Source organism: Hermetia illucens, chromosome 1, assembly GCF_905115235.1.
Source record: "Hermetia illucens chromosome 1, iHerIll2.2.curated.20191125, whole genome shotgun sequence".
Classification (NCBI taxonomy): Eukaryota; Metazoa; Arthropoda; class Insecta; order Diptera; family Stratiomyidae; genus Hermetia; species Hermetia illucens.
The window spans coordinates 89,239,734-89,266,940 of NC_051849.1; the positions used below are offsets into that span (position 1 = coordinate 89,239,734).

Below are 27,207 nucleotides of genomic sequence, written 5' to 3' on the forward strand. Positions count from 1 at the left end.
ACAGTTTTTTTAAGCTGAAATAGGCTCTGCTGGCTGCCAAAAATCGTGCGAAGATTTTATCGTCGTAGCTGTTATCGATTGTGAGTTTCGACCCTAGATAGGAGAAATGATCAACGGTCTCAAAGTTGAAGTCTCCTGTCTTTAATCTTCCCATTTGCAGTTTGATGTTTTTGATTGTTTGATTTTTGGTGCTGACGTCGCCACCATATATTTTGTCTTGCCTTCATTGATGTGCAGCCCAAGATCTCACGCTCACCACCGCCTGCTAGATCTGGATGATGGAAGTTTGTACGTCTCGGGTCGTTCTTCCCATGATGTCGATATCGTCAGCATAGGTCAGTAGTTGAGTGGTAGCATCACGGATCACTTTTTTCAGGGCCAGGTTAAAGGGGACGCATGATAGAACAACCCCTTGACTTAGACCGTTATTAATGTTGAATGGTCTTGAAAGTGATCCAGTTGCTTTTATCTGGCCTCGCACATTGGTCAGGGTCAGCATATTCAGTCTTATTAACTTCGTCGGGATACAGAATCCTCTCGTGGCCGTGGACAGTTTTACCCTGACTATGCTATTATAGGCGGCTTTAAAGTCAATGGGAAGGTGTTGCAACTGATGTCCATATTAAAACAGTTTTTCCAAAGCTTGTCGCACAGTGAAAATCTGATTTGTTGCTGATTTGCCTGTAGTAAAGCCTCTTTGGTATGGGCCAATGATGTTCTTGAGCACAAGTTGATGAACCACTTGGTGTACTTGATCGCCTCCATATTTGACCAATTCGACTGTAATTCCATCGGCTCCTGACGACTTATCATTTTTAAGCTGATGAAATGCACGAACTGTTTCTTCTATGCTTGGTGGTGGCAGCAATTGTCCATCGTTTTCCTTTGTAGGGCCCTCCAGCTCACGGATATTTTGGTTTTTGAGAAGTTCATTAAAATACTCAACCCATGGCTCCAATATGCCCATTCTGTCCGAAATCAGATTTCCCTCTTTATCTTGGCAGGATGAACATCGAGGTGTGTAAGGCTGCATCCTGCTGACTTGTAGATAAAACTTCCGCCCCCGTTACGATTGCTCCCTGCACTTTTCGAGTTCATAAACCTGTTGGTTCTCCCAGGCTTCCTTTTTTCATCTGAGAAGTCAGGCGTCTGCCAGATTTTATACTCCATCGTGGGCTCCAATCCACGTTCCGCCCTGGGACCTATACTGCCCTTTGACCAACTTCAACAAACAGCCAGAATCTTCGTGCTGGATTTTTCAGCGGGGAAACATTTTTTGGTTTGATGGGAAGAGGAAAGATTTTGATTTCCTTATCTAGAACGCTAAAAGTTGCCTTCTATAGTGCGGGATTCTGAAATGTTCAAAAACGGGTCTGCATTGCCATATGGAGTCGTAAGTTTTTCTTAGATCTAGAAGTAAGATTATGTTTAAATGAGTGTTTAGTTCCGTTGGCGAATTGGAATTCGTAAAGATCTCTATTAACATCGCAGTGTTCGTCAATGAGAAATTTAGTAGACCACTCGGAAATTTTTGAACTTGCGCTATATAGGACAAAATAGTGCTTAGAGCCCTGGCTATAAACAACATACGTTGCACTTCCTGCCTTCGACATTACATTTTCCAGGACTACACTCGCGCTGGTTGCTTTGTAACAAACATATTGCAGGTGCAGGTTTAAACTTTGATTTTGCATCTGTCATCACTGCTACGCATTTCATAGCCGGTTTGGAGGTGATCTGCGTAATTAGAAGCTTTTGTTAGCCACATCAGTATGTTTGAGAAATTTTTAAGCCATAACCGATGTTGTATCGTTAATATCATCCAGTATATTTCTCCTCCGAAAATGATAAATTAAGTCGGTCATTTTACTTTATATTCTATAATAATGATGTTCCTGATATCTGCGGTGACAGCGAATAGTTTGTATCGTTCACCTATATCTTACTAAAGCCTCCACTCCTTCAAATAGTATTCGACGTTGAGAAAATTTGGAATACCAAACACAATTAGGGGCTTCCTGACTAAGCGTCAATTCGCGTGAACCAAATTTATTTCTCATACGCAAAGTCACTACCACATAATATTTGCTTTTCCTACAGTGCCTAAAATATATAGGAAAATAGATAGCCTGGAAATCCACAAAATTTAGATTTTAAGGACTTTATTTGATGTGTTGTCTAGGCTCAAAGTTCTGTTATTCTCTATTCTACAGCGAAACTTGAGCAATTCTCTTTTAGTTGTTGAAGGTACCAGAACTCTTCTCTTTCGGAAGAAATAACCTCTGCTTGTTTTTTCAGTAGGATATTATGGCAAGCAATCTGCTAGTGGTTAGAACATAAGGCTGTCTTATGGAAGGTTGCGGTTCAAATCTCATTGGTGGCAGTGGGATTTGTATCGTGATTTGACGTCGGAAAACAGTCGACGCAGCGGTGAATGAGTACCTGAGTCAAATTAGGGTAATAATCTCGGGCGAGCGCAATGCTGACCCCATTGCCTCGTACAATGTGCTGTAGTGTACCATTACGGTCTGGAATGAAGTGCTCTAACACACTTCAAGGCCCTGATCCAACATGGATTGTTGCGCAAACGATTAATATTATTATTATTAATCTGCGAAGATAAACAGTTTTAAGGATACTGTATCATAATTTTATAACCCCTTCCTCTTAAAGCATAATAATAATAATAATCGTTGGCGCAACAATCCATGTTGGATCATGGTCTTGAAGTGTGTTAGAGCACTTCATTCAAGACCGTAACGGTACACTAGGAGGCAATGTGGTCAGCATTGCACTCGCCCGAGATTATTACCCTGATTTGACTCAGGTACTCATTCACAGCTGAGTCGACTGATATCCGACGTCAAATCACGATACAAATTTCACTGACACCAGTAAGATTTGAACCGTGACCTTCCGTACGACAGCCTTGCGCTCTAACCACTCAGCTATCCGGACACCTGTTAAAGCATCCTTTTTATTTTTTAGGTGAATCTAGTTCTTGTGAGTTGATCTGCTTGTGAGTGTTTCATTTTGGCTGTCATTAACGCTATTTGATGGGTTTCAGCTCTCCCCTGGACTTCCCGAGAAGGCAGTGCACTTCTTCCACTATTCTGCTTCAAGTGTGCTAATCACAGGCAAGTGGATTCCACTGCAATGGGTAGCTAGCAAGGCAACTGTCCCCCCGCCCTCAATGTGTGAACAATCTACTGCCACTTCCACCTTCCGATCACATGGTGGATGAGTAACAGGTCTGAGCGAGTTTTTCATATGTAATAGTATTGCGCCATTATATTTCGATAATACGACGTAGTGAGGTGAAGGCTAGGAACCTCCGGGTAACAGTGGAAGTCACTTGTCTTCTGCTCCTCCTATATAGCAACAAAGGAAGAACGCTCGGAGTGTGGTCACATCCAACCCACTATCAGTTGCAGCGTACAATAAAATTTTCAATTGCTTCCACGATTCCGCAGTCAGCCAGCCGAGTAATACCTGAGAAAAGAGCATTTTTGATTGTCACCTAATGCTCATTGATATTCTCAGGCAGATTATTCAGTGTAACTGCCGTCCGATCAACAATATAGTTCACCCACCATCGAGCAACAACTGGATCATATAAACGGTCGATATTGAATCTGGGGGGCCGTAGTTCTTCAACCTTGTGAATAGTGTCGAAGTCAACACGTAAGTGAGCACTAGAAGGTGGTCTCTTTTGAAGCCCATGTCAGCACTCCTCATGTTACGCGCTTCCTGAAGATAACTCCTAAATCTGCTGCTGATCGCAAAGTGATCAATGTGATTCCCCATATGTCGTAAATTGAAATTGAATTGAATTGAAAGTGAAGATCAGCGACTATCAGATGGTGATCCCTTTCAAAGTCGATGCCAGCGCTTCTCTTGTTACACACATCCAGGTGACTACTGCCAAATCTAGTAGGGTTTCTGTTAGTTGAAACCCAACTGACCTTATTGCAAGCTCTGTGCTTGAACAATGTGCCACCAATGACGAGGCGTGGAAGCTGCGGAAATGATTATGGTCGCCAATGTTATGTGTTCGTCATCGCATGTATGAGCAAGGTGTTGTCAGAACCCGCCTTGGCATTCAGATTACCCATCGCGATCATAATGTCACCTTTAGGAAGCCTCTCTTGAACTGCATGAAGTTGCCCGTAGATAGTATCTTCTCCGCTATATCGGAAGTTTCCCTTGGTGCCTAGCCAATCCGAAATTCTTCAGTCAGATGTCTGTTAGAACCTTCAGAAACAACCCGACACCGGATTCGCGTCTGCTGCTCCTCGACTTTGCAAAGCACAAAAGCACACTGCCATTAGTTTGGTAAGGGGGAAAGGATTACTTTCCAGAGTCCCACCATTTTACCTCACTCAGGCTACGAATGTCCGTCTTACATCGTTGGAATTCCTGCTTGAGTTGGAGAAAGCGAGCAATCTGGGGAGCCCTGCTATCGTTGTCGGGGAACATGTGAATTTTCCAGAAACCAATCATAGTCCGTTTTTTGGGAGCCAAATGTCGTAGCCGTGAAGTCAGTCACTATCTAAGACGTTGTTGACGCTTCAGTAGCAGCAAAGTTTGAAACTTTGCGGACTGTCTGCTCAAAAATTATCCCTATTAGTTGCCTCTTACGACAAGCAGGGAGGAATTTGAGGGTATGATTAAACCCCAGCTCACAGGGTGCAACCATATGTGTATATATTTTGAACGCTTCCCCGGGCTACTTATGTGAGTTTATAGTTATGCTTCCTTTTGGCGAGCTCTTTCCTTTGCTATCGCAATATAATCGCTATACTGCAGCGATCTGCTCCTAGTGCGATTTTCCTACCTGAACCATTAGGATCATTTAGGAATTTGGGTTAGAATGGAGAGGAATTTCGCTTGGAAGCAATAAAACTGAAATTAAATACTTGTTGTTGGCATAGAGGCTTCTCATATGCAGGCCTTTGAGATCACAAATTGTATGGGAACACTAAGCTGATCCCTGATATTGTGCTTCAGATGAACTAGCTATCAAAGATGTCCTTCATGGGGCCGGCAATTTTAGTGGTTGGATTCCTCTAGTTATTTGATTAGGATTCATCAAGCGGAATCACTTGGGAGCTGGATCGTGCACATAGCTTTATGGCGAACTGCAGTTGAGTCCTCACGAACTTACATACTTGTATCGGCCTGTACTGGTTACTTACATTCAGATCTTTTAAAATGATAAGATTCAACACAATTATGAAATAGAGCTTGAACAAGCATCCAAAAACATTTAGAGATGAAGAAAGAAAGCAAATGCAAACTCCGTTTTCATCACAAATTTATGCGAGTATAATAAATTAACTGAAATAACAACAGCTCTTATGAAAATATGATATACTCGTAGCAATATACTATATTTTTCTAGAAAAATGATTCACTGGTGCATTTTATAGCCGTAGTGATATTTCCGCATTGAGTTATGGATTTGTATTCTCCAAAAGAAATTTTCTCTATTTGCAACATGGAGGCAATCTCAAAACTTTCCAACAGAATAGAATTGACAAAATGGATGGCATATTCATCAATAATCGCAAACGCCTTGCCATAAATCGAAAGGAACTAACAGTTGTGGAGCAAGTTCAGTCCAGGGAGAAATGTTAATACTGTAGTCTGTACCCATCTATTTATATTTTAGAAAAAACTTGAAGGACGTTTCATTTAAAGTTATCTCTCCTAGAAATATGGTGAAGATCGTAGTCTATCTATATATTTACGGCTATTTATCTTCATATTCAAATTAAATTGCCCATCAAATTTCATAAAAATTCAACAGCATATCCAGAACTGAGAAATAATTCCATAAACGTGGCATATGAGTGTTGAAATTTATTAGATAAGATACTATCGAAATGCCTGATCGAAGAGAGCATCACATTTCTCCAACCGGCTTGAATATTTCATCGATAAACATTTTTCGAGCCCATCGGTACCTTCCAACGGTATTTTGACCGGAGCAGCGTTACGAGGCTGGTTCAGGAAAGATCTTTCCATCAACCAATTTTCGTTATTATTGAAATGATAATTTCCATCCATACTAATTTGTTGTGTTGTGGCATTTCCTAATGTACTATCTGAAATGATTTTTGAAATGGATGAAATCAACGTATCTCGACTTTCGTTCCTGTAAAATCGAATTCCGGCTGAATGGTGGCCTGAATGAATAGTTGACATGAACTAAGGCGTTGGTGCATATTTATGCACTTATCAATGGATTTAAGAGAGAAGGTGAAACCATAAATTTAGTTATTTAAAGTATGTAATGTCGTCTTTGGAAACAAATTATGCCTTTGCCTATTAATATACATAAATGGTTAAAGTATATGCTGTAACCAAATAATTATAGCTTGTATTGAAAGTTAGGTGCTTTGAAAGTTGGTTTGTGTGAGAAGGGTTTTCTCTATTCGCTTTCGTTAACCCAGGTTGTGTATGGTTTTATCATTCAAGTTTGAGTCACTCAAACGAAAGAATAGATGGACTTAACAATTGATACCAATCGATACTTCACCTCTGCCAATCTTCAAAATATAAGGATTGTTCTCCATTCTGTTAAATATGAACCAATAAGTTCCAACTCTGTCATCGTCAACAATGCGCGATATAGTTTTCATCAGCAGCAGTATCAGCATTGGTGGTGGTCCAGCGAGCGCTGACTTGTCCTGCGATCCTACGAACAACTAGACTTTTGGAGGAAAAAGAAAGCTATTAATATAACTTTCGGGTTAATAACTATATACTTTAGGCGAGAGGGTCTATTTTCATAACCAAATCATCCTAGTGTTAAATGAGATTAAACGGTGCTCTGACAGGGAAAACTGGGAAAGCGTAACAGTGATTGACGGATACTTCATAGCAGAGAGAGCGGACGACGGGTTCCAAGGTCTAAAGAAAACGTCTTTGAATCAAGGTAAGCCACACTAGTATATTCCAGGCGAAAATATACGTTATAGACAAATGTGCCTCCTTCAACCTCCAATGCTATTTGAACCGACAGCCAAACATCTATCGAAACACTTCGGTCTAATCAGATGAGCTTCAAACTGGCATGGAAATGCCTTGAGACACGTTGCCTCATTGCCTTCTAACTCAATATATCCTGGAACCCAGAGTATCTAGATCTTATTGTCCGAGCCGAACCTGTAGGCAACGGACAAGCTGGCTAGGAAAGAAACAGGAACTTCACTACACAGACCAGAACTCTTCTGTGGAATCGGAAATAGTATCACGGCTACGATGTTGAGAAATGAAAAAGAATGGCGAATGAAAATATACCGGGTGATCCTACCAGGAATGGAGCAGTCTAGGTAGGTCAGCTCAAAGGAGCGTTTAAAACTCACCACGAAGAACCTCGGAAATATAGTGAGAAAACTTATTGGTCACTATCACCTAAGAAAGCTAGGAATATCTGCGAACACTGTCTGTAGGTTTTGTGCGTAGTATGTCGAAAGATCCATATAATATTGGGTACCAGATGCCAAGTTGAAATACTTGGAAATAGGGAATATATTATATTAAAATGAGTGACGGTTATAGACTGGCTTGACATACTATAATTAATAGAAACACTATAAAAGGAGCGCAATAGTTCTTCTAGAAGGAAGTGCCACTTTCCTTAACAGAATTTATTATTTATTATTACCGTACACTCGAAAGCCTTAGTGAGGCAAGTGTGAATCTAGTGTTGGATTGATGTTCACACGCTCTCATTGCTTGGCAGGCGGCTTTGGATACTGACTACAAGATGCCGGTCCAGAATGAGGAATATTTCAATAGTACAGTGTATAATATCAAGAGAGAAGGACTTGAATGGAGTCTGACCTTGCCCGGACATGTGATGTGTAATAAAAAGAACTCAAATTCCGTTTTCTCCATAACTACCTGCAGCTATGGCCGCACCTACTTCTGTGTCAGCTTTAGTCCATTCTTCAACTTTAACAACTGCTGGGATTTAAAAATTCTAGATTTGCTAAACAAGATTGATTGATTTCAATCAATCGCTGGCTTATAGCGCCCACATCTTCTAGCGAGGATGAGGGATTTCGACCCTCGAAACTAAATGCCGTTTCCTCAAGGGACCTAATTTTCGATGGACAGTGAGCTAACTGCACGCGATGGCCATCAAAAATGCTTTTTTTGCTTAATAAGGTTGTCCAAAAGGAGTGTCATAAGGTTTGTTCGACTGCCGGCACATGGACGCAGATCTAGATACCTAGGGAACTGAAAGCTCTTATTGCCATTGCGACTGCGGGTTAACGTGAAGCACTTAGGCTTCTATACCGCGGAAGTACAGCGTAGAAGGCGCCGATTCAAAAAAGAATTCATTGTTGCGTTCGTAAAAAAGGCAGAAGCTGTTGCATGTATTATTCCTGTTCACATCTTTTGTGCAGTATAGGGCATCATAGAGTTTTAGATTTCAATGAGACTGTGCTTCAGTTTCATAACCATCACATTTAATATAGTGCAAGTGATAAGCTCACAGCAGCAGGAGAACATAAATCCGAACACAAACTTCCTAGGCAAGCAAGATTCGAACCCGGGGTAATGATAAGGAGAGGCTGAAGGGCAACCATCTCGACCACGCACCCACGTCATCAATGTTATTCTTTATTGTAGTTGATTATGTCTTCCATGCTGCCTTATCTGGGGGATGTAGGGGACTTCAATGGAAGAATGGAATGGTTGCAAGAGGTGGTGGTGCAAGGCGTATCATCGGAGGATGAGCAGCTACTATCCAGCCAGGAGACAGTAGGGATTGAGGGCAGTATAGTCAATGTCAGCCGTAGTACCGCCGTGTTAAAACCAATAATAGGGACTTCCAAGAGCGAAGCAGTAGATGTACTAGTGGTTTCCAACTTGGAATCAGCTGTCGTCGAGCTGGGTGTAGCGAGTACAAGCCATAGTACTCCTAACCCCAAACCGTGGATGTCAGGGGTCTCTCAAAAGTAAGGGCTGACAAGAATGTTGGTCACCGAAAACCAGCAAAGAAGCGGGGTCCACTAGAGTCCTGTTCCAAGGCCAGTACTAGAAGGTCATACATATTCTGAGCAGGATTGCAAAGAATAGGCGAATAGGCTAAATACCAGGCGATTGTCAAACAATATAATGACAAATGCCTGGGAAATGAGCAGCAGGCCAAGCACATCACCTTCAAACGTAATCGATCTTCAAACGAAATCGAACAACAACACAAGCGGATCTGAGTATGCGAGATCACGTACGCTAAGCAACCTCCACAACCGGGTACTCAGCAACAGTCGTGACAATGACGAATGGGAGAGGAGATCCCCAGGAGACCGGTCACAAGCATCTGGTTGCGGAAAATTCATATGGAAAAGGACGAGCAGGTCCAATTCTTCCGCCTTCAAAACCCCAGGATTCCAGGGAGGAGATGAAAATCAACGGCCCGGTGACTGACTACCAACTGCAACCAACAGATCATGCTGAAGGTAGTGCAGATAAATCTGCAGCACTCAAAGTGTGCCTCAGCTAATGTGCTTGTCTTCCTCCTAGAGGAAAGTATCGACACATCAAAGAGCTCCAAAGCAAATATTATATTATGATTTATTCCACAGCACAAGATACAATAATCGGGGCAGATGTAGAGCATGTATTCTAGCAATGAATAGCCTGCACACTTTCCTGTGTCCGGACCTTAGTTTCGGTGACCTAGTCGTAGTCATACTTGAGCAGACGGAAATGGAAAACGGCAATATTTCTCTCTACTAATAGGTTTCGAAGCCAATACTAGGAAATCAACACAAGAGGTAAATCATTCTTTTATTTTATAATTATCACAAATATATCAGTGTACATTTTCCCGGAGAACTGTGACGGTTAGGAGAAGGTCTCCTTAATATCACCCTACTAGCCGGAAATGGATTTCTTAGGGTGCAAAACTTGAACCAAAGGTCTTTCTCAGATATTTTTCAGTCTAGATCTCGCTACAGAGGTCTCCAATCCCTTCAAACACCCCAGGAGGATCCACTGGAAAAAGAGCCTTTCTTGGAAAGTATGCAGTTCCAGTTATGCGAGACTATCAAATTGGTAGTTACTGAGGACAAAATCGGATGGGCTATAAACAGCTTCTCCGTATATAAATCCCAATCGGACCCAGATGGTGGAATGCCAATAATGTCCCAGAAACGGCAAGGAAGATTTGTGTCGTGATTTGTCGAGGTTGGATTAGATTTTGTAAATGCTCGCACGTGGTTTTCATACTAAAAGCAGGCACGCGCGGCCATGAGTCCCCGAAAGGCTTTCGTGGTTCACCTTTCTTGAATTTCACGAGAAACTTTGCTGTGTGCTTTCCAACCGGGGCAGATTGGAAGACCGGAGCGAAATTATTGGCGTTACTGGAAGCCTGTCGAAGGCTGTAGATAATTAATCAAGGGATATGTAAGAGTGGTGCGACTCAACCTAATTCCTGATTTATTCCACTTTGAGGTTGTGTACACCTCTGGTGAAAATGATGTGGAAAATACCCGAATACGCCCGTTTAAATTGGATGGTTGACGAGTTTGAGAAGGGATCCCGGAGAACACACACTTTTTTTAAAATTTATTGAAAAAAGGGAATGTTCAATGAGAAAATTCAACACACTTTGCGCAACAGAAACAGTAACCAAATTAATAGAGACCCGTCAGAAAGCTATGGAAGCGATAAGAAAATTCAGCCAACATTGCCAACAGCGAGGCATATCTCAAATACCTAATGGTGCTTGGGGGTCCGTAACAAAAACGAAATCTGAACAAAATAAAATTTTCAGTTTTGATGGTCTGCACTTGGTCAATTTATCTCATTGCAAGATTTTAAATGTTCTCTTTTTGGTAGGTACATTCATATATTTGTACAATGCTAAGACGGTTAGTGCACCGATGCTTCAGTTAAAATTTCTGCGTTTTATAGCTAAAATATTAAAATGAAGCCACTAACGCTGCCATTGACCTGTAATAAGAGCAGCTCATTTTAATTTAATGGAAGATGCATATTTATTTATTTTCATCCTAATGGAATTTACAAATCAATTAATTATAAAAAAACATTCAAATGTTACAAAAATAGAAAAAACTCTTTTCTTCAGACAGCCTTAAAATGTGGAGCATCTTAAAAAATGCATTTGAATACTTTAATTCGATTTTTCATTTGGGTCAAGATCTACAGTGACGCTACACTTCTGCAAAGGTTGCACAACCGTGTGCATCATCAACGTGAGAAAGCATGTCTAAATCGATTACATGTGCATATCAACTAATTCATTATATAAAGTGATATTGCCTGGGCAGTTTGCTTTTTGAGCCCAACATTTTTACTGGTTTCTGAAAATAGACTACACAAAATGCATTTTTATGTAAAACGCATGTCGGTATCGCTTCTTTTCCCTTTAATTTTAAAAATGGGAAGTCCCAGATCATTAGAGGAAATGCATTTATGACTTTATGTAATCAGAAAAAGAAAATTGAAAGGTAGGTGCCCGTTGTTAGAGAGTTTGTATTTTCACAGACCTTTGAAAACTTATTTGCTGTTGACTTGGCTTGGTTTGGCTATGTTTGTGGCATACCATAAATTGTCAGTGAGGTGGTTTTATTTATCACAAATCTTGTTTGTGATTTCATTATAAATTGTACCTTATGAGACGCACAAAAATATACTCGTATGGAACGGTGAGATAAAAGACTAATTACTCCTGATATACTGTCGGTATACCTTGATTTTTAATTTTCTTATGATAATGATCCGAAAGTCCACTTTAAATGCATTCCTATATGACGTCAGGAGTATTTAATAAATTCCATATGCTAATTGATTTTATTCGGTTGGCCGAGTGGGTTCAAACTAAATGTGAATGGACCGGTTTGTCATGGTCGTTTAAGATGAGTACCGTTTTCCTTTTAATTATTAATAATAACAAACTACGTTATTCAAAATTCTTTCTTGTCAAGTCCTTATAAGTCGCCTTGACTTTAAAATGAAAATAAGAGTTATTTTGGAATAATATTGCGATGTTATTTTTTGCAGGGGCGTCTAATTTTACTTTTTGTTTTATTTTTAGCTGAAAATTATTGTGAAGATATCAAGCGGTAACAATTCAATCGGGAAATGATTTATACAAATTTCTACCACTGTGCCCAAGAATCTGTCAACGGGGTGGCGGGGGCTTCAAACTTACTGTTCCATCAAGAAAAGTTTGTTTATTGAATTTGGCGTTTATTATCTTGCCGAAATTCTCATACATTGGACGCCAAGGAAGGAGGCGGAACTTCCTCGTCAACCTCCCTCGTGGTTGAAAGGGGTAGCGAAAGTTTGAAATTCTAGATTTATATGCCATGCATTTGAATGATTTGAATGTTTTTAAAATGACAAGAAGAGCTTCATCTAGTCATATTAGGATATTACTTGGAGACGCAATAGAAAATGGTGCAAGATTCAAATAATATGGAATCAAATTCTTTCGATCGTACATAAAAGTTATCCAGTAAATATTAATAATTGCCTAACACTGAGCCCATCCATGGTGAGCGTGAGTCTGAACTTAGATTCTCCAATTTTCAATTGGGGACCAATCCAACTTCGACTCAGTCCTTATTGGAAGAGCTGAAGGAGGCTTGTTGGCACCGCTGACCCTGGGCAGCAGTCGCCACCACCTGTCGAGGCCAATATCTTAATTACAAATAAGCATTTGCCTTCAGCAAGCCGCCTACACGCATATGAAGACCCCAGGATGTGCCAAGGTCGAAGGGTCGGGGGATTTAGAGCAAAAGGAAAATTGAAGCCGCAGCGGTCCTTTGATGACCCCAACTTTTAGCTAGCATTTGCTGCCTATGATATCGAAGCCAATGGCTGGGTCTTGTGTCCATCCGGCATCCACGCAAGGCGTTAAGTTTCGCTTTGAGTCGGTAGGTTTATATCCTAAAATGCTAGGATGAAATCGCGAACGAGTAGCTGAGAGAGTGCTGCTCTTCCCTCAACGATATGTAAAGACGGTCTTTGAGCTATAATCGTTTAAAACGTATTTTCTCTGGCTTCCAGAAAGGGAGCGTAATAATGCCAATAATGTGTCCAGAATAATCTTAACACTTCCCCTTGGATGCTGCTAGACAGCAAAGCAGAAGAAAGAACCGTTAGTCCGGGAACTTTTCTTACTATCGGCGTTCGGTATAGTAAGAAGGTTCGAGAACAAATTGACTATCGGCTCTCCCCTGGGGTTGGGACCATCGTGTTACAAGTATTGACTCCTTAAAACCATCGAAGGGGATGTGCAGTTCACGACATTTTCATCTGAATCGTAGATGAAGTCTCATATTTCCCAAATAAATTAGTAGCATTGTAAACCGGTCACTGCGCTTATCAGCCATCATGTCAATAGTTGCAACACATGTTTATACCTCATACAAAAACCATGGGTTGTTGGCGGGGAAACCAATGGCTTGAACTTCCTATATGCTGGCTTGTTGTGAACATTCATCAGAGGTAATATGCCAAGCATAAAGGGATGGGGTTAATAGCAGGATGTGATGTTGACGCCCACCATATATGATAGGGAAGTTCCAGCATCAACGCAAGAGGATCGAGATTACTGGAGTATCTGGTAGGAACCGAACTGCAGATTCTCAATTTGGGCAATGAATCCACTTTCTTCAACGTGATCAGACGAGAGGTCCTTGACATGGTGGGATCCGCGGATATTGCGGCTCTTGTCGGAGAGTGAAGAGTATGAAACAATATCATGGGATCACATTCGCATTGACCTAATCACTCTATTTTGGAATCTACGCAGAAAAGATTGGGCGACGTACAAAATAGAACTGAGCGCACGAGTTAGGAATTGAGAAAACAACCCAGAGGATCAGCCAGAAAAGTTTACTCAAGACGCCAAAAAAGGAGGAAACACTATAGTGCGGTATACAGAAAGCGATGAAGAAACTGCAAATCATTTGTTTGAAGTGCATTTTCCAGGTTTACTTAGCATGCACTTCTATTTCAATTAACCGACGTGATGTTAAGGTGATATTTATTCCTAAACCAGGGAACCCCTTACATGGTTGCAAAAAGTTTCCGATCGATTATTTTAACTTCCTTCCTATTGAAAGGAAGGGCATATCTAGAAAGGAAAATCTACGGAGATGGGGCTCACGGCAAAAACTGAAAAGGAGATTTTCGATAAAGAATACGCCTTAGGCGTATTCAAGGACATCAAAGGCGTCTTCAATTATTCACGACGATTTGTGACGTGGGAAGACAGTAAAGAATCGATCCGCTTTTAATCGGTTGGACCCTTCATATGCTGATGTGGAGAAAAATCCACATATTGGACGAACTATTGAAGCAGGATGACTTGGGGAATACCCACAGGGATAGGTTTTTCTCCTCTGCTTTTACTCCTGGTAATGGACACCTTGCCATGGTTCCCGGAGGACAAAAAGGTCTGTCCCCAAGCATTTGCAGACAATCTAACCGTAATTATTATCGGCAAGTGTGTGGACACATTATATGATCGCTTGAATGCAACTCTGCATGCTAGGAGGATTGACTAGTGAAGTTCACTAGGAACATTATACCTGGGGACTTTCACCACAACGAATTCATTGGGTGTATACATTCATAATAAAACCAATTTTGATGTACGCGTGCATCGTCTGGTGGCCGCAGCTGAACTTTGCTGACAGGGCATTGCTGACGTAGATTCAGGGGCTCGGTTGCCTAAGTATTACTGGAGCAATGAGTATTATACTGACCGCGGGACTCGAAGTTCTCAAACTACTGCTATTCGTTTGAAGGTGAAATGGAAAGCAGTTACCGGCGCATATAGGATTGATATTATTGCTGCATGGAAAGGTCATGCATGGCTCTGATGTCGACCGATCATATGGTTTCACATTCATTTTTGAAAAGACATACTTTAATTACCAAAAAAGAAGAATGTTCGGTAAATGGCTACGAGTCTTTTGGGATTACAGACCTAATAATCTACATCGACGGGTCAGTCATGGAAGATGGATCAAGTGCGGGGATGCTGTCGGCAAATCCGATTATGAAACTGACCCGACCTCACGGGTAAATGACCACCATATTCCAGGCCAAGATATATGTCATCGCATTGCAGTAGAAGAATGTTTGTTCCAAAAATGGTCGGGCTACACCATTTGAATCTGTTCTGATAGTCGGGCAGCATTATCAGCACTAAACAGAAATGGCATATCAAGCCAGTTTGTGTGAAGTTGTCATCAGTTGCTATTGAAACTTGGCTGACTGATCGAAACATTCTTGATGTAGGTGACAGGGCACTTTAACATCACTGGCGTTGAGGAAGCTGACAAGTTGGCTCGTGTTTAAATCCACAATGGTGGGGCCAAAACCAACTTTTGGAATGTGGTCATCCATTGTCTGTTCTGAAAGGTGAAATTATAAAATTCACGCAGCCAAATGAAGAAATTTGAACTTCTGTCGGCTGGCGAATATCATTATGAAGGAACGCGATGCACTAGAGGGGAACTTTTGTTGTCCCTTAAGAAGCCGGATATAAAAACCTTAGTGGGGCTTTGCGGGAAAGAGGAAGAGACTGCTCTGCACTTCATATACACCTGCCCAACCTCCTCAGACCTCAGACGAAGATACCTACATATGTAAGTTTTTCTTAAACGAGGAGTCTGTGCATTCTCTGCCTCTGGAGAATATTCTCAGATTTGTAAAAGCATTCGAAAGCCGTAGACGGGAGGCCATTGAATAGGCGGTCTTCTGGGATAATACAATGGGCCTACCAAAAGGTCTGAGTGTTTTGATCTGCAGCACCCCCTACTAAACTAAACTATGCGCGCACAGGGCCAAAATAATCGCAGCGCATGAGGCGCCCGTTCCTGAAACTATTGATGTTGAATGAACAATTCGAAGCGTTTGTTAGAGTATTTCATTTCAAATAAAAATGGTCTAAGCTTGCCTTGACAATACAGTCAGTTGATCAATATAGCCAAAGCTTCATTGAACTTACTGTATTTAATAACGCTTCCCCTTTTCTGTTTCCATATGATTACTTTGTTTTCCACATTGAACATAAATATTTTTAGAATGCTGTAAAGACAAATCTTGCGGCAACTGCATGGTTTTAATGCGACTTTAAGCTCGAGCACTATCGCTTATGCGGGCCTTTCTAGCATCGAATCACAGTTAGTATGTATTATTGTAGTTAGTAGTTGGAGTAGTAGTTAGCGATGCTAATGGTGTGACGTTATGTGGCGGTAATAGCGACCCATAAATTTTTTAAGTTTTCGTGATTTGATTGAATGTTTGTTATTGATAAAGTCGTTTCAATAGCTAGGGATAGTAGGTAGGTAGGTATCAGTAGCCCCTCTGAGGAGCCTGATCAGCACTGTGATAAACTATTTTGATGCCTGCTGCTCCTAAGACAATGTCTGCTGTAGGAAGAGCAAGAGGAACAGAATTCCACCGACTCAGATCTGCAACCAGCCCAAAGTATAGCAGCTCGCCTACCCTCTCTTTGAGATCCTTGAGGAATTGTTTGCCTAGTATTTGCAGCCTGACTCTAACTAGACCTAGGCAATCGCATAGGAAGCCCCTGCGAATTTTCCTCGCTTTTCCATAATTCTGACAATGCTTATTTGTAGTATGCCCAGTCTAACGGCTAGATTCCCTATAGGCCTGTACCAACTTTAGACCGCTTTATTTCTGGAAGAATTTGCTTGCGTCTGGCTCAAAACTCTCGCTACCGGGTCTTGTTGAAGTAGTGCTGAATATTTTCCAACTTAGTGCGGGCTATGCTGTCATGGATCTTCCCTTCTCGGTCATGGCCCAACGGTGTAGAGTTGAAACTCTATTATAAATTGTAGTTTTTTTTCTTGTTTAGAATTTAACTACCCGCTTGTTATTCGCTGATAATCATCTTAAAGCTGCCTATGACAGCATAGCCAGGGTAAAACTGTACACGGCCATGAGAGAATTCGGTATCCCAACGAAATTGATAAGACTGACTAGGCTGACCCTGACCAATGTGTGAGGCCAGAGAAAAGCAGCAGGATCACTCTCGAGACCACTCAAAATAAACAACGGTCTAAGACAAGGGGGTGTGTCCTCTTCTACCTGGCCTTGGAGAAAGTGATTCGCGATGCTGATGTAAATGCAGAGGCACCATCCTCTTCAAGTCCACCCAACTACTGGCCTGGAAAAAGAAGACGAGACAGACCCTGCCTGAAATGGAGCGATGGCGTAGGTTAGAACGCCAGACAGCTTTTAGGGATATCGAATTGGTGGACCTCGGCGCAAAACCGGGGTGTCTGAAGTTCCTTATTAAGGCAGGCCTAGACCGGATATCGGTTGTTGCGCCGTTGATGATGATGATGATGGTGATGATAGTCACTACTACTTGAGAAGAATAAGACCACTGGCTTAAAAGGAAAAGGAGATTAACTTATATTCTAAACGGATTTTCCCAGTATACTTAGTATACAGGCATCTTCAGGTCGGCAAGCATTATTACTATCAACTTAGTAAATAAGGGATATTAACATACCGTATTGCTAATAAAATGAACTGCTCCATTGTTTCACTAACATTTTAAATTTTTACCAATTTTGCCAAAATTTTCGACATCATATACGTGTAATAACCCCATCGCGCTTGTTGAAAAAAGATGGTGGATCACAATTTTGACCCCTACGCAATTTCAACTCTTGCATTATATTTCACTTTCACATTGGCTAGAATCATTTGCAACATTGCTTCAATTAAGTCAACCAATTACCCGCTAACTTCCTGTTTCTCTTCATTTAGAGGTGCTTCGCCCGTACTTATGAACAAAGAAATTCCAACCTGCACCGTGTATATCATAATCATATGTTTGCCCGGACACTACGTTACCTCCAAAATTCGCCAAATAGCCACCAATTGTTGCGAAATTATATTATTTGGTCGATTAAAAGTGAAAACAATTTACTTTAACTTCCAGCAATTTAGCTTGAGGAAATAATATCCAATTTGAGAGGTTTTACATAACTGTCTGCAATTCCATTACTGTTTCGGTATACCACGTATGCTCTTCTATGCAATTGGTACGTAATAGAACCGCAATGAGTTGAAGAAATGTAAACTCAGTGCCCCTCGGCTAGCTGGAAAGCTGTTTGCTGTGAACCAGCTCTTTGGTACAAGAGTTCCCCTTGTCTATCGAAAATACTCGTAAGTGCAAAACGGTTTCGAAGTTCACGTTAATGGGAAGAAACTGATTGATGGAGTGAATTGGTGTTGATAGTCTGCAAGAATAGTTTCCATTGAACAATTCTTAAGACTTCTGAAGCTCCAAACCGATCGAAGTTGCACATTTTTCTTTGCTTTGTGGTTGACTTTTCGGTATGTCTGGTTATAGTTGCGAAAAGTGATATTTCAATGGCAATCTTCATCGGAGAAGGCTTTTCATTTTCCAGAAAATGTTATTTGAAATATTTCATGAACTACTTTTGAAGCACCAACACTCAGGACACACCAAATTTACCTAATGAATTTAGCATTCGATTTTCAATTTCGATTACGTTGAAACGATGTATCGTTTGTATGTGTATTTGAGGTGGGGCAGAGGCAAAGCCTCTGAGCATTCAGGCTCTAGTGATCCATTGTATTCGCCAGTCAAAGTGCTTACAATACTTCAACAAGTCTAGGATAGGATAAACTTTGTCGAATGTTTGCTTGGTTCTGACAGGAAAAGTTTGGTGTGTCTAGCAGCATTAAAGCTTCACCACCTGTCATTTTCGGAAGCTTATTCCCAAGTTTTGATAGCACCATTAACCAATGCTACCGACACCTCAATTACTGGTTCTGATCCAGGCATGGAGAAAATTGAACCCTCTTTTTCTAAAGCATCCGAGATTGCAATTCCCTCTACACCACAATGACCGGGTACCCCGAGTATTTCCACCATTTTGAATCTAGAAACAGAGTTTAACCGAGAATCAAAACGCATTGCGAAAACCGGATTCAGTTCTCCCAATAACTCTTCCAATGCTCTATGCCCCGCGCCTATTTTTTCCCCATAGATCTAATCTAATTAGTCTATAAGCCGCTCTCATTTCAATGCTCTGTATAAACAAACGATCCAAGCCCCAAAATTTATTGAGAGAAATGAAAAACTTGCCTTATGGCAAATAAGCATCGGCTTAAAAATGATATTGTTATTTTTTCGAGTTGCCACAATTTCGGCAGATGCCGGATTTTACCTAATATAAGCAGTGCCAAGCAATTAGGCTCGGACGATCCTACCTACTTGAAAGACTGGTGACTGGTGGCGGTGGTAGGCCAGTGGGAGAATCAGTCGAAAACTCATCGCAGCATTGAGCACATATGCAGAATGGTGTATTTCTGCATGGTTTGGACCAAACTGTTTGAGAATCCCACGACATCAAGGGAAGCCGTAAGGGATTTGGGTACAATACCTGTAGCTGATAATATTATGGGAACTACAACCACCCGCTCGAAGCGCCAAATTTCTTTGATTTCCCGAGCCAGTGGCTCATAATTCACCTTCTTCTCAACGTATTTCCGTTCCATGTTACTATTATGGGGAATAGTAACATCAATAATATACGCGGAGTGACCCGTCTTGTGAACTAACAGCATGTCAGGCTTATTATGTGGAATATGGCGATCAGTTAGAACTAGCTGGTCCCAATATATCTCAATATATCAAGTATTGCTTGTGGCTCTTCTCGGTAAACCGGACATGTTCCCGTGATCAGCCCATGCTTGTCTGCAAGGTTTTGATGAATTGAATGACATTAACCAGTTTACGTCACTGCTTTTAGGATGAGCCAACAAACTTCCAGCTAGCATATTCTGGTAGTTTATCAGTCTTATTTTACATCTATGTATTAAGTTAGCAATTTGATTCTACATAGATGGTTGACTGTTTCAGGTCCTCATGGAACTTCGAGTTTTTTTACGTACCATAGGGCATTAGATATCATCCCGCAATGTTTTTCATTAAACTTTTAACTTTAATTTAAGATACTTAATATTTTAGATACTTGCTGATGCCCAGAGTTGAGCTCCATAAGTCCAAATAATAGTTTAAAATAGCTTTGCGGAGTAAAAATTCCCATTCTGGTTGCAATTTAAAACTTTCGTGAAAAAGTTAGTACTCGTAGAAACTTTTTGCTTTGAGATTTAGTTTCCTCTTTTGTCCTCTACGTGTCTCTTCCATGTCAGTTTTCGATCTCTAAATGTAATTTTTCAACTTTTGGTTTCATTCACTTTCACTCTGCCGCTATTTCGCTCCACTCCAGACATCCAAAATATCTGATCGACGTTAGCTTTCGTCTACGCCTACAAAGAACCCAACCAACTTTTACCTTGCCAACATAGGGCACTTTCTTTAAATTCTTTTTTCGTTTTGTTCCACTTCAAGGCAGAGTTCTTCAGTTCCCGCACGTCGAACTGATTCTTTGGAAGTGGCATTGTCCAGATCTTTACACTCCATTGTTGTCTTTTGAAAATAAAAAATAGTTTTCCTCCAAAACATTTCTAATTTGCCTTTCCATGGCCACTGTTATGTAGTCCCTTTGAGATGAAGAGGCTTCTGTGTCTGTGTCTCTCTATTGGCAGTGTCCTCTTCATCAACTAATCGGCCTTAGTTTTCCTTATTATCCGGGTGAGAATGTTGACTGACTTGACCTTACTTTCGTACGTCCATATTGCTGGCTTGCCCCAATAACTCGGCTTGACTGCCATACGCCCATATTGCAGCTTGTTCCGATTTGTTAAACTGATATTCTTATCCACATTTCCCGCACTTGTGATTTTGTCGCAGTTTCTAGAGCATACTACCATTATGTGCATAAATCCAAGACATCTAAACCTTATGGGGCACATACACTTGCTACTGACAAATGAATAGCTCCTGTTTGTCTCTTTTACAAACCTTCATAACCGGGATTCTCTTTTAGTTTTCCACTTTTTCAATCGTTGTGGCCAGCATAATAGGGTCTGGTGTTTTGACTAATCTCTTTTGCCTTCCTACTTCTTCGGAAAAGGATCTTTTGTCTTCTAGGGACCTCCAGGAATTCAAAACAATCATTTACTTCCTTCTTTTTTCCTACCACACGCAAGTTTTCATATTACTAAACTTGTTACGACGACTGCGAAATTTGGAGGGAGTATAAAGTTTGTGGCACCCCACTGCAGGTAACCCATGGTATGATTTCGCCATTGTTGTTTTGTCTTAGAATTACAATTGGGATTTTGTTTACATTTACATGGTGATCCCAAGCCCAAATGACCCCATAAAACAAAAATAAAATGGTGAGATCACGGGGAGAGATAAATGAATTATAGTTAAAATGACTCCACTGTGACAAATCCTCTCTGATCTCCAGGCCAGGGTTAAGTTTAACCCCTCCGTCGTGTCGAGAAATAAGGAAGGTTTATGGTGCATGAAAAGAGTTCGGACAAACGTAAATCAGCCCCAGCGAAGCAAAACCGTACCTGCATGTTAAATATTGGTACCCCACTGGAAGCACGAAAGAACTCGCACGAACCCTTGGGAAGAGATGCGTTCAACAAGAAACTCGATGTTGTGGTGCCAAAAGCTGCGGCATAGGGCGCGAACGCGATAAAAATGATTATATACTTCTCTACTTTGGTAGCCCACACACTCAATATGGTGTCTCTTTTGCGTGATTACCAACCATTACGAATGTCGAAAAATTGTGGAAACAACTTGAAAGCATGATCCACTAAGAGGTCTATGCAACCCTCGGGGGCACCAAGTCGGTAAGCGGTTTATCAACCGAGAAACTTAACTTTGGATTGAGGATGTCCATGAGAAGAAACGCATCTACCATAAGTGTCTCGACGATAGAACACTGGCCCCATTGAGAAATTGATAAAAATGTCAATCGGGCGGGCGGGAAAGTGATCGCTGTCACCCGAGCGGTTCATTACGTAGGTCTTTCCCATAGACTGGACACATATATCGTACACTTCTGTTGCGTTAATAACAAGGACGGTACTTTGTTTACCGACGAGAAGCGACGAAGAGATGACGCGAATATTTCGAGCAGATTTCAACTGAACTTCTACAAGCACTGCCGACGTTTGGAGCAATTCCATCTGTGACCGCCACTGAAGTCGAGGAAGTAATAAAGCGAATGAAATTGAAGAAAGCATTAGGAGCTTATGGCATCGCATGTGAGCTCTGGAAAACGATGAGATGGGACTGAACACTGTGACCCAGTGAATTCTTCAACCCAGTTATAGAGGAAAATAGAACACCATTTGACTGACAAAAGAGCACCACCGTTCCAATGTGGGAAAAGGAAGGTAGTGCAGCAGAATGTTCAAATAATCGTCAGATACGATAGTGTTACTGATTTCTGAAAGCATTTCTGACACCCGTATTCGCAACATCCTTCAAATAACACTGAATCAAGCCAAGAGCTGCAGAACTACTGACATAATACATACAATACAGAAACACTTCGTGAAGCAAGCCCCCTTTACATTGCATTTAAGAACATAAACAACATAAACTCATCTGGTATGCTCTGCGGCAAGTACCTAGCTTCAGAGGAATACGTACTCTGTGTTAAATCGCTCTACAGTGATACCAAGAGCAAAGTTCGATGTGTGGCTGCTTTATTACAATCACTTCATATCTATGTCGGTATTCATCTAGGAACCACCCTCACACTCCATTTTGTTCTGGTCATGGATACTGTCACGCGGGGCATCCGAAGTGCAGCGCCGTACACACTGGTCAATATAGATGACGTTTTCCCTGTGTCACGTTACAAAACTGATATCGCGCAATTTGCCCAAAAGTAGAATGATCGCCCCATACAACACGGTCTGAGATTGAATTTGAATAAAATAGAAATTTTAACAATGGACAATGAAACAGAAATTATCGCTATCAGTTTTAGCGTCCTGCCAAGAACTGGTCGATTGAAGTACATTAGATGAATGCTATCAACCGACGGAGAACTACGTTATGAAAGTGCTTCACGCATCAGTGCAACTAGGATGAAGTGGCGTTCCACAGCTGGCGTTTCTTGTGATCGCCCCATTAAATAGCGTCTCAAATGCAAAATCGCCTTCTACGGTTTTGAATCGGCCAGTAGGCCGATTGTCAGCGGCAATTAACACCGGCCTGCGACAATGGAGACTAAAAATTTAAGTTGGACTAGTGGCGAAACAATTGTAAGGTTGCACTGATCGTGAAAAACTTGCGAGAGAGTCGTTTCGGCGGACATTTAATTTGCACTGTCGAGGATTCACTTAATTATATTTCCAACAGGCTGCTCGAAGCAACGATGTATTGATTCGCCAGATTGTCTTTCAATCCCATCGAGATCAGGCCCGTGACTGAAAAAATGGCATAGTCGATCAAACCTAACCAACCCAGCGACTGACTAGGACATATAGGCAACAATATTCGATTCGATTTTTTCTGATTGTCAAAGTACACACACACTTAACTTCGTTCCAAAAGTGATGAAGCTATATTGATGAGCTATTCCCCATACTTGCATGGGCAGAAGTTGATCAGACTTTCCAAAAGAGTGAGTTCTAATCTGACTGCATTTTCAGGGGGTTGGCCCATCAATTGTCACTTCCATTTCCTATTTAAATTATAAGGTGATACTCAACTCATGCAAGTTAGGTTTTCTATAATTCATCAATCAATCAGTCATACAGCAACACACCCAAGGTCCGAAGCATCCTGGAGCGAAGTAACCTTACCCCGATGAAAGAGTAAGCGTATTCTATTAGCATATTCTTTACCATAAGAACTGATTGTCATTGAATCTCTTCAGACTCTCCCGAAAAAATACAATTAAGATATTTCTTTGGCTGTGTGGCAAATTCCGGGAAAGGAAAATACGCCGCCCTCGCAGATTTGAAAAAACAAGGACTTGGCTACAACAATTTGTTGGAGCGCCTTAATATCATCGTCAAGGAAGGACTTTCAATTTTTCGTTGTTAATTTCTATTTTACGAAAGGCTGAAAAAATTCCGGACGGAAAATGATTATTATTCAGCGAATCTACGGGAATCATAATATACAGAATTCCATAAATATTCCCAGGCGTTTGAAGAATCAACCCTCCCTTCAAAGATCAAGCTCGGGTATAAGATGCGAGTTGCACTTTGTTAATGTTTTAGAATTATGTCTTATGCTTTCAACTTTGATGAGAAAATACCTTTCAATCAAAGCTAATGCAATAAAGTTCTACCTGGTGACGGTCAATTGTGTTTCTGATTGCGCGCTTGGGCAAAAGTTTTTCCTCCATACCCTGAAGTAGTGTTTTATTGCAGGGTCTGATTTGAGTTTTCTCCGGCGTTCCAGGAAACTAACATCACCCGTGTAGATGACCAAGGACCATCACTCTAGTGCACGTCACTCCATGGATTACCAATTCTTGAGGAGTAAAACCATCCCCTGTTTCTTAGCGGGTTGCCTTTGAGCTCTTTCGTTTTTAGGTCATAAATAAGATACGAGTTTAATTTCCATTTACTTTTTGTGTGTTATTATTAACCGAAATTGTGATTTTCTAATTTTATGCATATGAGTGAGCCATATGTGCAGACCATTCAACATGTTTGAATGCACCAGTCTCTGTTTTCTGAATAATCGGTTAATCTCCTTCCCGCTGGGATGGAATTCCACCTTATACACTTGAACTCTTATACACTCACCTGTTCGTCCGTTTCTCGACGATTTTTTCTTTGTTTTTGCTCTTACTCTTGTGTTGTTTCTGTTGAGTGCATGTACGTTTTCCCCGGGCAACTGTATCGCAACTGCGTCTGCAATAGGTTAATCCAAAAACAACAAGAGCAGCAGCAGGCGAGGCGCAAAAGGTAAAAAATAGAAGCGATCTCTGCACGTTGATGAACTAACGATCCAGGTATGATAACATGCCTGAGATTCGATTTCTTCTAATTACTCCCCGATTCCAAAGAAATTTCTTGTCGAATGACTTTCGATCCGAAGACGTAATGAAATTTCTCACTTTATTACGGCCGCACCGGCTAATTATGAAATTAATTTAAATTTCAAGTTGTTGGAAGCGAACTGCAAAAAAAATTTCACTGCACAAAACTCAATAACAATTGTTGGAACTTTTCATTGAGACGATCGCACAATCACGCAAATTTCACTGCATTCACCTGGCTAATGAGCACCTGGCGAGGGAGCTGCTCGCCCGCTTGGCGTTGAGGCGGTTCCGGAGCGGTTCGAGAGCGATTACTGTAGCAATGGCTAATGAACCGAACGGTGTTTTCCAATAATCTCGGAATGTGGTTGAACTCGAAAGGAAAATTCACTCGCGTCGTAGTTTTCACTGTTTTCCACTGCTTTTCTTTATAATGTATTTGCCACTGTGTTCTCGGCTTTGATAGCAATAGAAATATAGATGTCGATCGGAAATATCTACACAACTTCTGGGGTCTTTGATCAACTAGGGAATGATAGAACAGACGAAGTTGCTCACCTGGTGCAAGAACAGGTAAACGCAGCAGAAGACGGAGCCACGATAGTCAGTAAACAAACGCTTAGAGAAGACTGAAGCCAGAGATGAAGACTGCGTTGGCTCTAGGAGGCCGCTCGAAGGCATCTCTCGGTTTTCGTGGTGAAGAGTATCTTCAGGCCCCAAGTGCAGAGCTTCTTACCATTCCCATACCATACAGGTGGCTTCAGGTAAGTCAAATAATGGTGTTGATAGATAGGATTATTTGTACTTTTGGAGTCAGCCTATTGAGTGATCATATGGATTGCGGGACCAAAGCTTGATGATGATTCTATGACTGTTACAATTGAAGGTAAATTGTTTCGCCCGGCAAGAACTATTTGCAAGCGTATCCTATTATCTTGTCCCTTGATTCGATGTTAACTGCGCTGTAAAATGAATGGAATGAGGAATCTTCCAACACGTAGTGGAATAATAGCAAAATTCCTTTGAATACGAGTCCCATGAAATTATTAATATAAGTATAAAATATACATATATAATAATTCCAGGTAGTCATCGTTGCTGCGAAGTTCCTCGCTTTTCAATCAATAGTGCCCAATTTTATCTCGCAGTCAAATATTTCTTTCCTCACCATTTCCATTTCGTCTGCAGGAAAAACTTTCGGAAATACCTATATTGCTAGGTAAATATATTTTGCGTCTGCGGATCCGTCGTGTCGCAATGTACAGCTACTGCATTGGAATCGAATAAAATAGCGCATTCAGATTCTCACCGACCATTACTTCCCCGATGAGATTGTAAAATACTGTAAACTTATTCACTTTATCATCGCCTACTATGTATTATTTTCTCTAAAAATACTGTAAACTTATCATTGCCTACTATGTAATATTTTTCCTAAAATACTGTAAATTGATATGTACCGGCCTACTAAGTATAGGTAAAAATTGTATAAAAAAGGAAATATAAATTAAAAATACGTAGTTCGTTGGAACTATCAAACTCAAGCTTAACGTGTTTCATTCTGTGGAGTCCAAGCAATTCGCTGCTCCCATAATTTACACTGCTTGATTAGGTCATTGTGGAGTTCAGGCAATTGCTGCTCCCATAACTGGTTAGTCTGGAGTTTTGGCATTTAGCTGCTCCGACTAACCATAATCTAATCTAGAAAGAAAGAAGAATAAGGTATTGCCGAGTGGACTGGCAACAATCACATAAGGTGGCACATCACAGGGATTGCCAAGTGGACTGGCAACAACCACATAAGGTGACACATCACAAGATAATTAGCCAGGAATTTATACCTGAAATCTAGCCAGGTCCGGATAATTTTACCTTGACCAATGTGCAAAAACGCTGTGTTCGTAAGATATTTTCCAGACCACATAGCTGAGATAACTTAGGGTCTCGGGTCGATAAAGTGTAAAAATCTATTCGCGAATCTAATGAAACCAAAGATTATATTTTTTGTACTTTTCGCATATCCAACACGAATTTGCTTTCCTCCGCTTCGTTTCGATGATCAATCAGAAAACTGCTGCTGCGTCTATTTGGAAGGGAGTTGTGTAAATATTAACTTTTCGATGATTCTTACATGAAAGCAAGCATTAATAATGGATGAATGAATAATTTATCATCCATGTTTGTGACAAGATATGTATTATGTAAAGAGCGCGTTGACCCGCGCCGTGTAAAACTTGAAGTTATG

At 41.0% G+C, this 27,207-nt stretch overlaps 1 protein-coding gene across 1 annotated transcript in view; it reads right to left on the minus strand.

Moving 5' to 3' along the window:
* LOC119647015 (ras-related protein Rab-23) overlaps positions 1–25,613 on the minus strand; it is a 130,922-nt gene extending 105,309 nt beyond the window's left edge. The window contains exons 1-2 of the mRNA XM_038047754.1: positions 25,198–25,613; positions 24,727–25,102 (exon numbers count right to left, since the gene is read on the minus strand). The gene's annotated coding sequence lies outside the window, so the exon portion shown is untranslated. The remainder of the gene's footprint in view (positions 1–24,726; positions 25,103–25,197) is intronic.
* Between the last annotated feature and the right edge of the window lie 1,594 nt (positions 25,614–27,207).